This window comes from Parasteatoda tepidariorum, chromosome 9 (assembly GCF_982258835.1).
Source record: "Parasteatoda tepidariorum strain Cologne lab strain chromosome 9, Ptep-v5.0, whole genome shotgun sequence".
NCBI lineage: Eukaryota > Metazoa > Arthropoda > Arachnida > Araneae > Theridiidae > Parasteatoda > Parasteatoda tepidariorum.
The window spans coordinates 22,572,147-22,583,889 of NC_141763.1; the positions used below are offsets into that span (position 1 = coordinate 22,572,147).

The 11,743-nt window shown below is 31.9% G+C and overlaps 1 long non-coding RNA gene across 1 annotated transcript; it reads left to right on the forward strand.

Moving 5' to 3' along the window:
- The first annotated feature begins 1,494 nt into the window (after positions 1-1,494).
- LOC147803384 (uncharacterized) lies at positions 1,495-4,710 on the forward strand. Its single transcript, XR_015429056.1, has 2 exons — positions 1,495-1,840; positions 4,311-4,710. It is a non-coding gene; the product is annotated as an uncharacterized LOC147803384 (long non-coding RNA).
- Positions 4,711-11,743: the final 7,033 nt, after the last annotated feature.

Sequence of the window (11,743 nt, forward strand, 5' to 3'; positions counted from 1 at the left end):
CTACGGCTAAATCATCTCATGCTAGCTATTCTTATCAGAGCACCTCAATAGGGGAGTAATCCCTTATTGATGCCGCGGACAGCAGCGGGGAAGAAGATTCCCCATTATAGACACAACGACTACTGTCTACACCTTACGTTTGCAACATCCAAAGTTCAGCCTCCGCACGGTTTTTTAAAGGTAGTTTGATTAGACCACTGTGAAGGGAAACAAGTTCGCGAACGAAGCATTTATGTACGATTTAGTAAAAATAAGATAGTGGTAGCAGATATATGTCTAAAAATTTGCTTAATTTTCGAATATGATGGATTTGTCTTATTTACTTGTTTACCACTACGGATTCAATTCTCAAATATATATGACAAATTTCTCTCAATGACTTTTAAAAAAGTATTCCGATAATGATAAATGCGAAATTTTTGCAGACACAATGGAAAGACAATTTTCGCTCAATAATGATCCTATTGATGCCAATTCCGATGACATTATCATTAACCCTTTCGCGCCGACTGTCACAAATACGTGACAGCATGAAACTATATCAATCAGGATAAAAAGATAAAACTGGTAATCAAAGTAATTCTTTAGCAGTTTATTTGTGGGCGGAGTTATAATTCTTTGATTTATTTAATTCACCATTACTTTGTTCAAAATAAAACTATTTAGTTATACTTTGAATTAACATTGATTATATATATGATTAAACAGACAATAATTAAAGTAAAAGCAAAGTAAGTCTGTCAAATTAGCAAAGACTGCATTTAAGTTACCGTTTTTTATTTAATTACAACTTGATTCTGATTTTGTACGAATGCTTTTCTGAATCACCCGTCCCCAAGGGGTTAATGCTGTCAATAATTTCATGACTATCAGTTATCCTCAGATCTAGCCACTATGGAAGAGATCACCAGTATTATCACCAAATTTCAGAATAATAAAGCTCCCGGTACTGATAATATAAATAACCTCATGATTAAAAAGCTCCCTCCCAACATCATTGGGCAGGTGCTAAACATCATCAATGCTTGCCTCAAACTGAAATATCCCCCCCCCCCAAATGAAAACACGCTCAGGTTGTGCTCTTCCCCAAACAGGGGCGAAATCTACTAAATCCTGAAAGCTACAGACCTATTAGTTTGCTGAACGTATTTTCAAAAATTTTTGAGAAGATAATTCACAACAGACTAAAGCCCCATCTCAGTTTTATCCCGTATGAACAATTCAGTTTTCGAGAACATCTATCCACCACTAAACAGCTAGTGAGAATTATTGAGAATATTAACCAAGGATTCTTTAAAAAAGAAACAACAGCGCTCCTGATGTTGGATGTGGCCAAAGCCTTTGCCCGAGTCTGGCATCAGGGCCTCATATACAAGCTCATAAATTTCAATATCCACAAAGGTCTAGTACTACTAATTAATAATGATCTGACAAACAGAACTTTTCATATAAAGATCAATGCAATATTTTCTACCACTAGATGCATTACACTCTAAAAACTGTACCTCTGATTTCAGAGGCACAGGCTAAATGTACCGTGTATTTTCTCGCGTAAGAGGCACATAACTAATGTGCCTTTAAAAATGAGAGGCACCACAACAAATTAAAGGTACCAAAGCAAACGCCAGTCAATGCGCGGTACAAAAAGACTTTCGTGCCTCTGAAATTCGCTTCATTTCTTTTTCTTCGGTACGATCATGTAACGGAGAACAAGCGCATGCGCACATCAGTGAAAAATTTTATGACGAAATACGTTTTCTGTCCCCTCGCATCCACGCTACCGATGGAAGAAGTTTTCTACAAATGTGCTCTATTGATGTTATAAAAATGCTTGAATTTGGTAAGTTTAATACTTGTATCTTATTTTTATATTAATTCCTAAGTAACGACGGCATCTTTTTTATTAATACATTTCAATTTTTATTAGTGAATTATTAATGCTACAAATCTTATAAAAATGTTTAAGCGAGAGAGCTAACCCTAGTTATGTTTACATTTCTGTTGTAGTTGTATTATTTATGTTTTATCATTATAATATTAAGAGGAATGTTTTTAAAGTGCCCTATATTTGTTCTGTAGTGTTTGATTATAATTTTGTATGAGGTTTTCAATGTGGCGATTGCTATGAATAAGAAATCATTTTTATTTGAAATACCAATTTGCTTTTTTGTTTATCTTAGTTTACATTCGAGAGCTATCACAGAAATTCTCTCACAGAATGATTGAATAATTTAAAAAACAACGAAGAATGTTTTCGAATTTTTATTATAATTATGAAAAGTATACTTTCAATCATTAGCTATTTTAGAAAACAATTGACATTGATATCTAATTATAATTATTTCAAACTGTTACTAAACTTACAATTGATATAAACCTGAAGAAAAAAATAAGATTATGCTTTATTTATATTTTAAATATGGTGTAAGCATGGGAGAAAAAGGCAATCTTCTAATGATTTATAAATTTTTAATTAGTTATTATTTTTTTTGAAAAAGTACTAATGTTTAAAAATGTTTTATTCTAACATCACAGCTTTCAGTGTATAATTTCAAATTTTAGTTTTGAATTTATGACTCAAAATAGATAACATGGGATATATAATTATTTATGACTATGAAATTCGTTTTAAAAATTTTAGCATTTCAAATTGAAATTTAATTTATTTGATTTTTAAAAAGGATTAATAGCTTGCTCCAGGGTGCTCTTGTGGCACAGCTGGTTAAATTATCTTTCACACTGCTTATTAGAGAACTAGGGTAATGAGTTAGATCCTGGCAATGTATAAAACAACTGGCGTGTATACTTTGCATATAAATTATGCCACAAGTGAAAGTTCTCTCATTGGTTATCATGCAGAAGATTCAAACGAGCTAGCTCAAGCGGAGTCCACTTTATCTGACCAGTATCAAAATTACATGGCATTTTAACCATGGCCGTTAAAAAGTAAAGCCCTAGAAATAGGATTTTTGGTCATGGTTGAGTGATGGGCGGTGATGAGTACCTTGCTCTTTGTTTAAAATAATATAATGCCAAGTACTTAACAGCTTGAACTTTTTAAAAAATATTAAAGTATTGTTAACTAGAGCAGTTTAATTTACATAATTTTGATATCAATAACTATATATAAAAAATAAAAAAATTATTTGCATAACATTCATTGGATCACAAATGGATTAGATATGCAGAATCGCTGTTGTGTCACTGGCATTTTCCAAGATAAATTCTTAATGCTTTATCGATATATACTGAATAATTTATTAAAAAAATATTTGGTACTTCATATTCAATGCTCAACACTTTATACTCCTTGTTTTCTTGCTACGAAAAGCTACCTAGTAAAACTTTCTAATTCAGCATCAGTGATAATAATTTTTAAGAAACTTTTTTTTATTTTTTATTGTTATTGCTACCTTACCTGTGTTACTTAGAATAACATTATCAAAAAACTTTTTTTAATCTATAACTAATGCTTTTCCTGAACTGTAGTAAAAAAAATATGAAGCGAAGCAATTTTGATAATATTTAGAAAGAAAATATATTGATTGTAAGGATTGATATGTGTATAAACTTGATGCAGTGAAATTGTTTTTTTTTTTTTTTTTTTTTTTTTTTTTTTTTTTGCTATCTGAAAGGCAATTTAATGTTTGTGTAATCTAAATTTATATTATTAGTATATAACTAAATGATTAATAGTTTTTTTTTTGCTGTTACTTTGTCTTGACTGTGTTCCAGTAAATGCAAAAAAATGTTTTTAATTATTAAATATTTTTATAAATAATAATTATTTTTATAAATAATTACTTTTCGATTTACATTTGAATTTTCTTTGTTGACTCCAATTTTGTTTTGTGTTAAAAACAATCCTTGCACTTTCTTATGTATTTAAGCTTAGATAGATTTACACTTTTTTTTTTCTTTAACATGTTGAATGCCACACTAATTTTCATGGCTTGCCCGTCTGGCCAAAATGATTTTTTCAGTATATTCATTTTAGTAATAATATAAAAAAAATTAGAGCATTAAAAATTTGTTCGAATTATGTGTTTCGAATAATCGAGGTTTCGCCGTTCATCGGTGACCCCAGTGGCGCTACGAAAAAACTCAGCACCAGTCACCGGTGACCCCTATGGCATTCAACGTGTTAAATTAGTTCAATAATATTATATATAAAAATTATTTTAGCTAAACCTATTCTTAATGTAATAAAATCTTCATGAATGTATTTGATTACATTGTGATAGAAACTTTTAACTACTTATTCAAATAAAATACTCTTACATTGATAAGTCCTGTTTTAAATGTTCTAGCCGAGCTGAATGCATGATAAAACACTTACATGGAGAGGAAAACCACTAAGCCTGCTACAGTTAGTCTGGCGTCCAGGAGACTCAAACCCATGATCCAACTACCTCTGAGGATATTTTACATCAGCACTGTGGTCAATGCTAAACTATAAATAATGTGGATGCTGCGGGAAGGATTTGATCAGGCCTCCTCTGCAAATGCTTTGCCCATGTACCTCCCCCAGCAAAGTGTTTAACTTGAGCATTTTTTCTTCCGGATACAACCTTTAAATGTCCGTTGCTATTTCTCCGAATTATTGTGATTCTGTATTAATAACTAGTGAAAACTAAAAGAAAGAAAAATGTGTGTCATTTGATTTTTTTCAAAATTTGGAAAATGTTTTAATAAAAGTTCTCTGCGAAACATGTGGACTTTTTTTTATAAGAGTCTGCATTAAACGAATCTTACCATCTCCAAGTAAAATTGACTTACAGTTGTTCCACTCTGTAAAGCAAATTTATCTATATGTTATCACCTTTTACTATGATATTTTATTTTCTCATTATAGTGCTAATTTTTTTTAATTTTGTTTTATTTTAAACTGTAATTTTTGTAAATTTGGTTTAGGCTATTCTCACTGGTTAAATTACTCATTGTATTAAGTATGTTTGCCATTATAATTTTGCTTCCAGTGTTGTGTTTTCTTTTTTTACCAGCACTTTTTCTTTATTGACCTTTAATTATGATGTTACTATATATATATATATATATATATATATATATATATATATATATATATATATATATATATATATATATATATATACATAGCCTATACTAAGTATTTCAAATTATTTGCCAGATTTTAAAATTCTTAGCCAAAGGAAAATGTTAGAAATTTTTTATGATAGATTTTTTCTGTAGGAAACTTTTAAACATAATACAAATTTATTATAAATTAATTATTTTATAAAAATGCAAATAGAAATTTAGAGTCATTTTGCTGTTGGGGAGGAGTAAACGTGCAATGAATGGGGAAGAGATTGAAAAATGCAGATGTTTTATCGTGTTTGAGGGGAGGAAATAAACATAGATTGAGGTTTATTTTTGGCAACGTATTAGATTAGTGTAGTAATCTATATATATAAAAGAAAGTCGTGTTAGTTACTTCACTTATAACTCAAGAACGGCTGAACCGATTTAGCTGAAAATTGGCAGGGAGGTAGTTTAGAGCCAGGAGAAGGACATAGGATACTTTTTATCCCGTGCGATAAACCGTTCCAGCGATATCAGTGAAAGTCGAAATGGAATTTTCTGATTGGTTAAAAGCTAGCCATTGTTTTAAATTTTGCTATAAACGATTCATATTTCAAATATCTTGAAGATAACAACAGTGATATTTTCTATCTTATAACTCTATTCATTTAGAAAAGTAAATTAAAGTAAATTGCATATACTTTAATTTTTAATTCGCGCTTTTCTTTATGTCAGGTGAGCACAAGCAAGTAAAATCAACGAGAATAGATTTCTTAATTGTTGGTCGTATCACGGATTCAGTAATGTGAAAACTGTTTAATAAATATAAAGACAAAAGCAAATTTCATTCAAATTGCACGTTTTCAGAAATATTTATATTTAGTACGTAATTTTAGGTTAGCAAAATTAAATATACTTTTCGAAGATTTCAGTGCTGTGACAGTTGTCATTTGAAAACTATTAGTTTGTTTGTTTATTTATGCAAAGTTTTCGAATTCATCCATTTTATTTCTTTCATTTATAAAATTGATTTTTGTTTTAAATCTTATAATTTTCATATTTCTTATTCATCTCATTTTTATTGCTCTTTTTATTATTTAAAATATGTATGTGATATTTCGATTTAGCAAATTTGCGACCACTGCCAACTTTTACATTTCTTTTTCGTTGTCAGAAAGAATATTTGCAAAAATATGCCGCCTAAGCAAATCGCTCTTAGTCGGTCGACATCTCAAGCGCGCAAAAAGAGAACTACCCGTGTTTCAGAAACATCGGAGCAACGGGAAAAAGACTTGAAACTAATCGAGAACAGAATGCTTTTGCCCGTTCCTTAGAAACGTCTGAGCAACAGGAAAGAAGACTGTCAACAAATCAACTACGAACTACACAAGCCCGTTCGTCGGAAACATCAGAGCAACGGGAAGCAAGAATGAAAACCGACCGAGAACGCATTTCGCTATTCAGACGCTGCCAATACTCTGATTTGAATTTCAGTGCATTTCACTATGATCCGACAACAAACTATAGTCTTCCCCCAAGTGTCATCATCGGAGAAATATATCAATTATGTATGTTTTGTAATGCTCTCAAATTTAAAAATGAAACAGCTGAAATTTGCTGTTCTAGAAGCATACAGAAACTACAAGATTTTACGTCGCCTGCAGAGACATTATCAACCTTCGTATCAGGTCAAACAAACCAATCGAAACATTTTTTGGCGCATATACGCCGGTACAATTCGTGTTTCTAAATGACTTTATTCGGTGCTACACGTATCCTGAACGAGAATTACATCCCAACATTCAAAGTGCAAGGCCAAATTTATCATCGTGCAAGGATCACTTCTTTCAATGCCTAACGCAGATCATAAATTTCTACAAATTTATTTCATGGATAACACAAATGATCAAGTCAATCAACGTTGTCAGGTAAACAATGGCACTAAACGAAAAATTGTTACCGTATTACAAAAATTTTTCGATCAACATAATCAGTTAATTAGGCTGTTCACAATTGCCCTAGACTAAATGTCATCCGATATTTACAAAGTTGTTATTAGAGCTGAAAAAACACCTGTAGGCCACCACAAAGAAAAATACAATGCGCCAACATTGGATGAAGTGGCTATTGTTATAGTTGGCGAAGAATTTACCTCCCGCGATACAGTTCTTCATCGCAGAAATCGTGACGTTCAAAGAGTTCTCAGAAACGTATCGATCATATGATGCATTGCAATATCCTATTTTATTTTGGTGAGGAGAGGAGGGATATTATTTTAACATAAAATTAAGAAGTCCGCAAACAGGCGAGAAAACCAATAAGAAAGCAAGTGCAATAAGTTTTTATGCATATAGATTAATGATTGCCAAAACGCTGATAATCATACTTTAAAATGTCGACAATTAGTTCATCAATACATTGTCGATATGTATGCGAAAATTGAAACTGAACGCCTACTGTATATTAAATTAAATCAAACCAAATTACGTTCAGAAGAATGCATTCATTTACGGGATGCAATAATTAATGATGGTAACGTTAATCCTAATGATGTGGGGAAAATGATTATATTGCCGACTACATTTGCAGGGAGAAAAACTTGGACTCCCTGCAAATGTAGTATTCATACATGTCTGAGTATTCATACATGTGCCTTGGACTCCAAGGCACATGTATGAATACTCACAGGATGCAATGACATATGTTCTCGCATATGGGCTCCTAGATTTATTTATTACATTTACGTGCAATTCTGCTTGGGTTGAAATTAGAGATATTTTGTTACCAGGACAATCATCATCGGATCGTCATGATATTACAGCACGTGTGTTCAAACAAAAATGATAATCTTTACTTGATTTCATTGTGAAGCATCATGTTTTTAGAGAGACACGGTGTTGGGTGTACTCTATTGAATGGCAAAAACGAGGATTGCCTCAGGCACACATTCTAATTTGGCTTATTGAAAAAAAACCACCTTCTAAAACTGATCAGATATCAGCAGAAATTCTTGATGTCACCATAGATCCAGTCTTATTTCAGATCATTGTCCAAAATATGTTTCATGCTCCGTGTGCATCACCATACATGTCTGTTTGAAAATGCACTAATGATATCCTAGAGAATTAACTGCTTTTTTTCACCATTAAATAAAATTTGCATTTCAAATCATAATCGCAAATGTCATTTACACACTTAAATACAAAATTCAAATTCAAATTGAAAGCGTTGCAACGCACGCAGGGTACAGCTAGGCGGCATATTTTTGCAAATATTCTTTCTGACAACGAAAAAGAAATGTAAAAGTTGGCAGTGGTCGCAAATTTGCTAAATCGAAATATCACATACATATTTTAAATAATAAAAAGAGCAATAAAAATGAGATGAATAAGAAATATGAAAATTATAAGATTTAAAACAAAAATCAATTTTATAAATGAAAGAAATAAAATGGATGAATTCGAAAACTTTGCATAAATAAACAAACAAACTAATAGTTTTCAAATGACAACTGTCACAGCACTGAAATCTTCGAAAAGTATATTTAATTTTGCTAACCTAAAATTACGTACTAAATATAAATATTTCTGAAAACGTGCAATTTGAATGAAATTTGCTTTTGTCTTTATATTTATTAAACAGTTTTCACAGTACTGAATCCGTGATACGACCAACAATTAAGAAATCTATTCTCGTTGATTTTACTTGCTTGTGCTCACCTGACATAAAGAAAAGCGCGAATTAAAAATTAAAGTATATGCAATTTACTTTAATTTACTTTTCTAAATGAATAGAGTTATAAGATAGAAAATATCACTGTTGTTATCTTCAAGATATTTGAAAATTGAATCGTTTATAGCAAAATTTAAAACAATGGCTAGCTTTTAACCAATCAGAAAATTCCATTTCGACTTTCACTGATATCGCTGGAACGGTTTATCGCACGGGATAAAAAGTATCCTATGTCCTTCTCCTGGCTCTAAACTACCTCCCTGCCAATTTTCAGCTAAATCGGTTCAGCCGTTCTTGGGTTATAAGTGAAGTAACTAACACGACTTTCTTTTATATATATAGACTAGCTGTACCCTGCGTGCGTTGCAACGCTTTCAATTTGAATTTGAATTTTGTATTTAAGTGTGTAAATGACATTTGCGATTATGATTTGAAATGTAAATTTTATTTAATGGTGAAAAAAAGCAGTTAATTCTCTAGGATATCATTAGTGCATTTTCAAACAGACATGTATGGTGATGCACACGGAGCATGAAACATATTTTGGACAATGATCTGAAATAAGACTGGATCTATGGTGACATCAAGAACTTCTGCTGATATCTGATCAGTTTTAGAAGGTGGTTTTTTTTCAATAAGCCAAATTAGAATGTGTGCCTGAGGCAATCCTCGTTTTTGCCATTCAATAGAGTACACCCAACACCGTGTCTCTCTAAAAACATGATGCTTCACAATGAAATCAAGTAAAGATTATCATTTTTGTTTGAACACACGTGCTGTAATATCATGACGATCCGATGATGATTGTCCTGGTAACAAAATATCTCTAATTTCAACCCAAGCAGAATTGCACGTAAATGTAATAAATAAATCTAGGAGCCCATATGCGAGAACATATGTCATTGCATCCTGTGAGTATTCATACATGTGCCTTGGAGTCCAAGGCACATGTATGAATACTCAGACATGTATGAATACTACATTTGCAGGGAGTCCAAGTTTTTCTCCCTGCAAATGTAGTCGGCAATATAATCATTTTCCCCACATCATTAGGATTAACGTTACCATCATTAATTATTGCATCCCGTAAATGAATGCATTCTTCTGAACGTAATTTGGTTTGATTTAATTTAATATACAGTAGGCGTTCAGTTTCAATTTTCGCATACATATCGACAATGTATTGATGAACTAATTGTCGACATTTTAAAGTATGATTATCAGCGTTTTGGCAATCATTAATCTATATGCATAAAAACTTATTGCACTTGCTTTCTTATTGGTTTTCTCGCCTGTTTGCGGACTTCTTAATTTTATGTTAAAATAATATCCCTCCTCTCCTCACCAAAATAAAATAGGATATTGCAATGCATCATATGATCGATACGTTTCTGAGAACTCTTTGAACGTCACGATTTCTGCGATGAAGAACTGTATCGCGGGAGGTAAATTCTTCGCCAACTATAACAATAGCCACTTCATCCAATGTTGGCGCATTGTATTTTTCTTTGTGGTGGCCTACAGGTGTTTTTTCAGCTCTAATAACAACTTTGTAAATATCGGATGACATTTAGTCTAGGGCAATTGTGAACAGCCTAATTAACTGATTATGTTGATCGAAAAATTTTTGTAATACGGTAACAATTTTTCGTTTAGTGCCATTGTTTACCTGACAACGTTGATTGACTTGATCATTTGTGTTATACATGAAATAAATTTGTAGAAATTTATGATCTGCGTTAGGCATTGAAAGAAGTGATCCTTGCACGATGATAAATTTGGCCTTGCACTTTGAATGTTGGGATGTAATTCTCGTTCAGGATACGTGTAGCACCGAATAAAGTCATTTAGAAACACGAATTGTACCGGCGTATATGCGCCAAAAAATGTTTCGATTGGTTTGTTTGACCTGATACGAAGGTTGATAATGTCTCTGCAGGCGACGTAAAATCTTGTAGTTTCTGTATGCTTCTAGAACAGCAAATTTCAGCTGTTTCATTTTTAAATTTGAGAGCATTACAAAACATACATAATTGATATATTTCTCCGATGATGACACTTGGGGGAAGACTATAGTTTGTTGTCGGATCATAGTGAAATGCACTGAAATTCAAATCAGAGTATTGGCAGCGTCTGAATAGCGAAATGCGTTCTCGGTCGGTTTTCATTCTTGCTTCCCGTTGCTCTGATGTTTCCGACGAACGGGCTTGTGTAGTTCGTAGTTGATTTGTTGACAGTCTTCTTTCCTGTTGCTCAGACGTTTCTAAGGAACGGGCAAAAGCATTCTGTTCTCGATTAGTTTCAAGTCTTTTTCCCGTTGCTCCGATGTTTCTGAAACACGGGTAGTTCTCTTTTTGCGCGCTTGAGATGTCGACCGACTAAGAGCGATTTGCTTAGGCGGCATATTTTTGCAAATATTCTTTCTGACAACGAAAAAGAAATGTAAAAGTTGGCAGTGGTCGCAAATTTGCTAAATCGAAATATCACATACATATTTTAAATAATAAAAAGAGCAATAAAAATGAGATGAATAAGAAATATGAAAATTATAAGATTTAAAACAAAAATCAATTTTATAAATGAAAGAAATAAAATGGATGAATTCGAAAACTTTGCATAAATAAACAAACAAACTAATAGTTTTCAAATGACAACTGTCACAGCACTGAAATCTTCGAAAAGTATATTTAATTTTGCTAACCTAAAATTACGTACTAAATATAAATATTTCTGAAAACGTGCAATTTGAATGAAATTTGCTTTTGTCTTTATATTTATTAAACAGTTTTCACATTACTGAATCCGTGATACGACCAACAATTAAGAAATCTATTCTCGTTGATTTTACTTGCTTGTGCTCACCTGACAAAAAGAAAAGCGCGAATTAAAAATTAAAGTATATGCAATTTACTTTAATTTACTTTTCTAAATGAATAGAGTTATAAGATAGAAAATATCACTGTTGTTA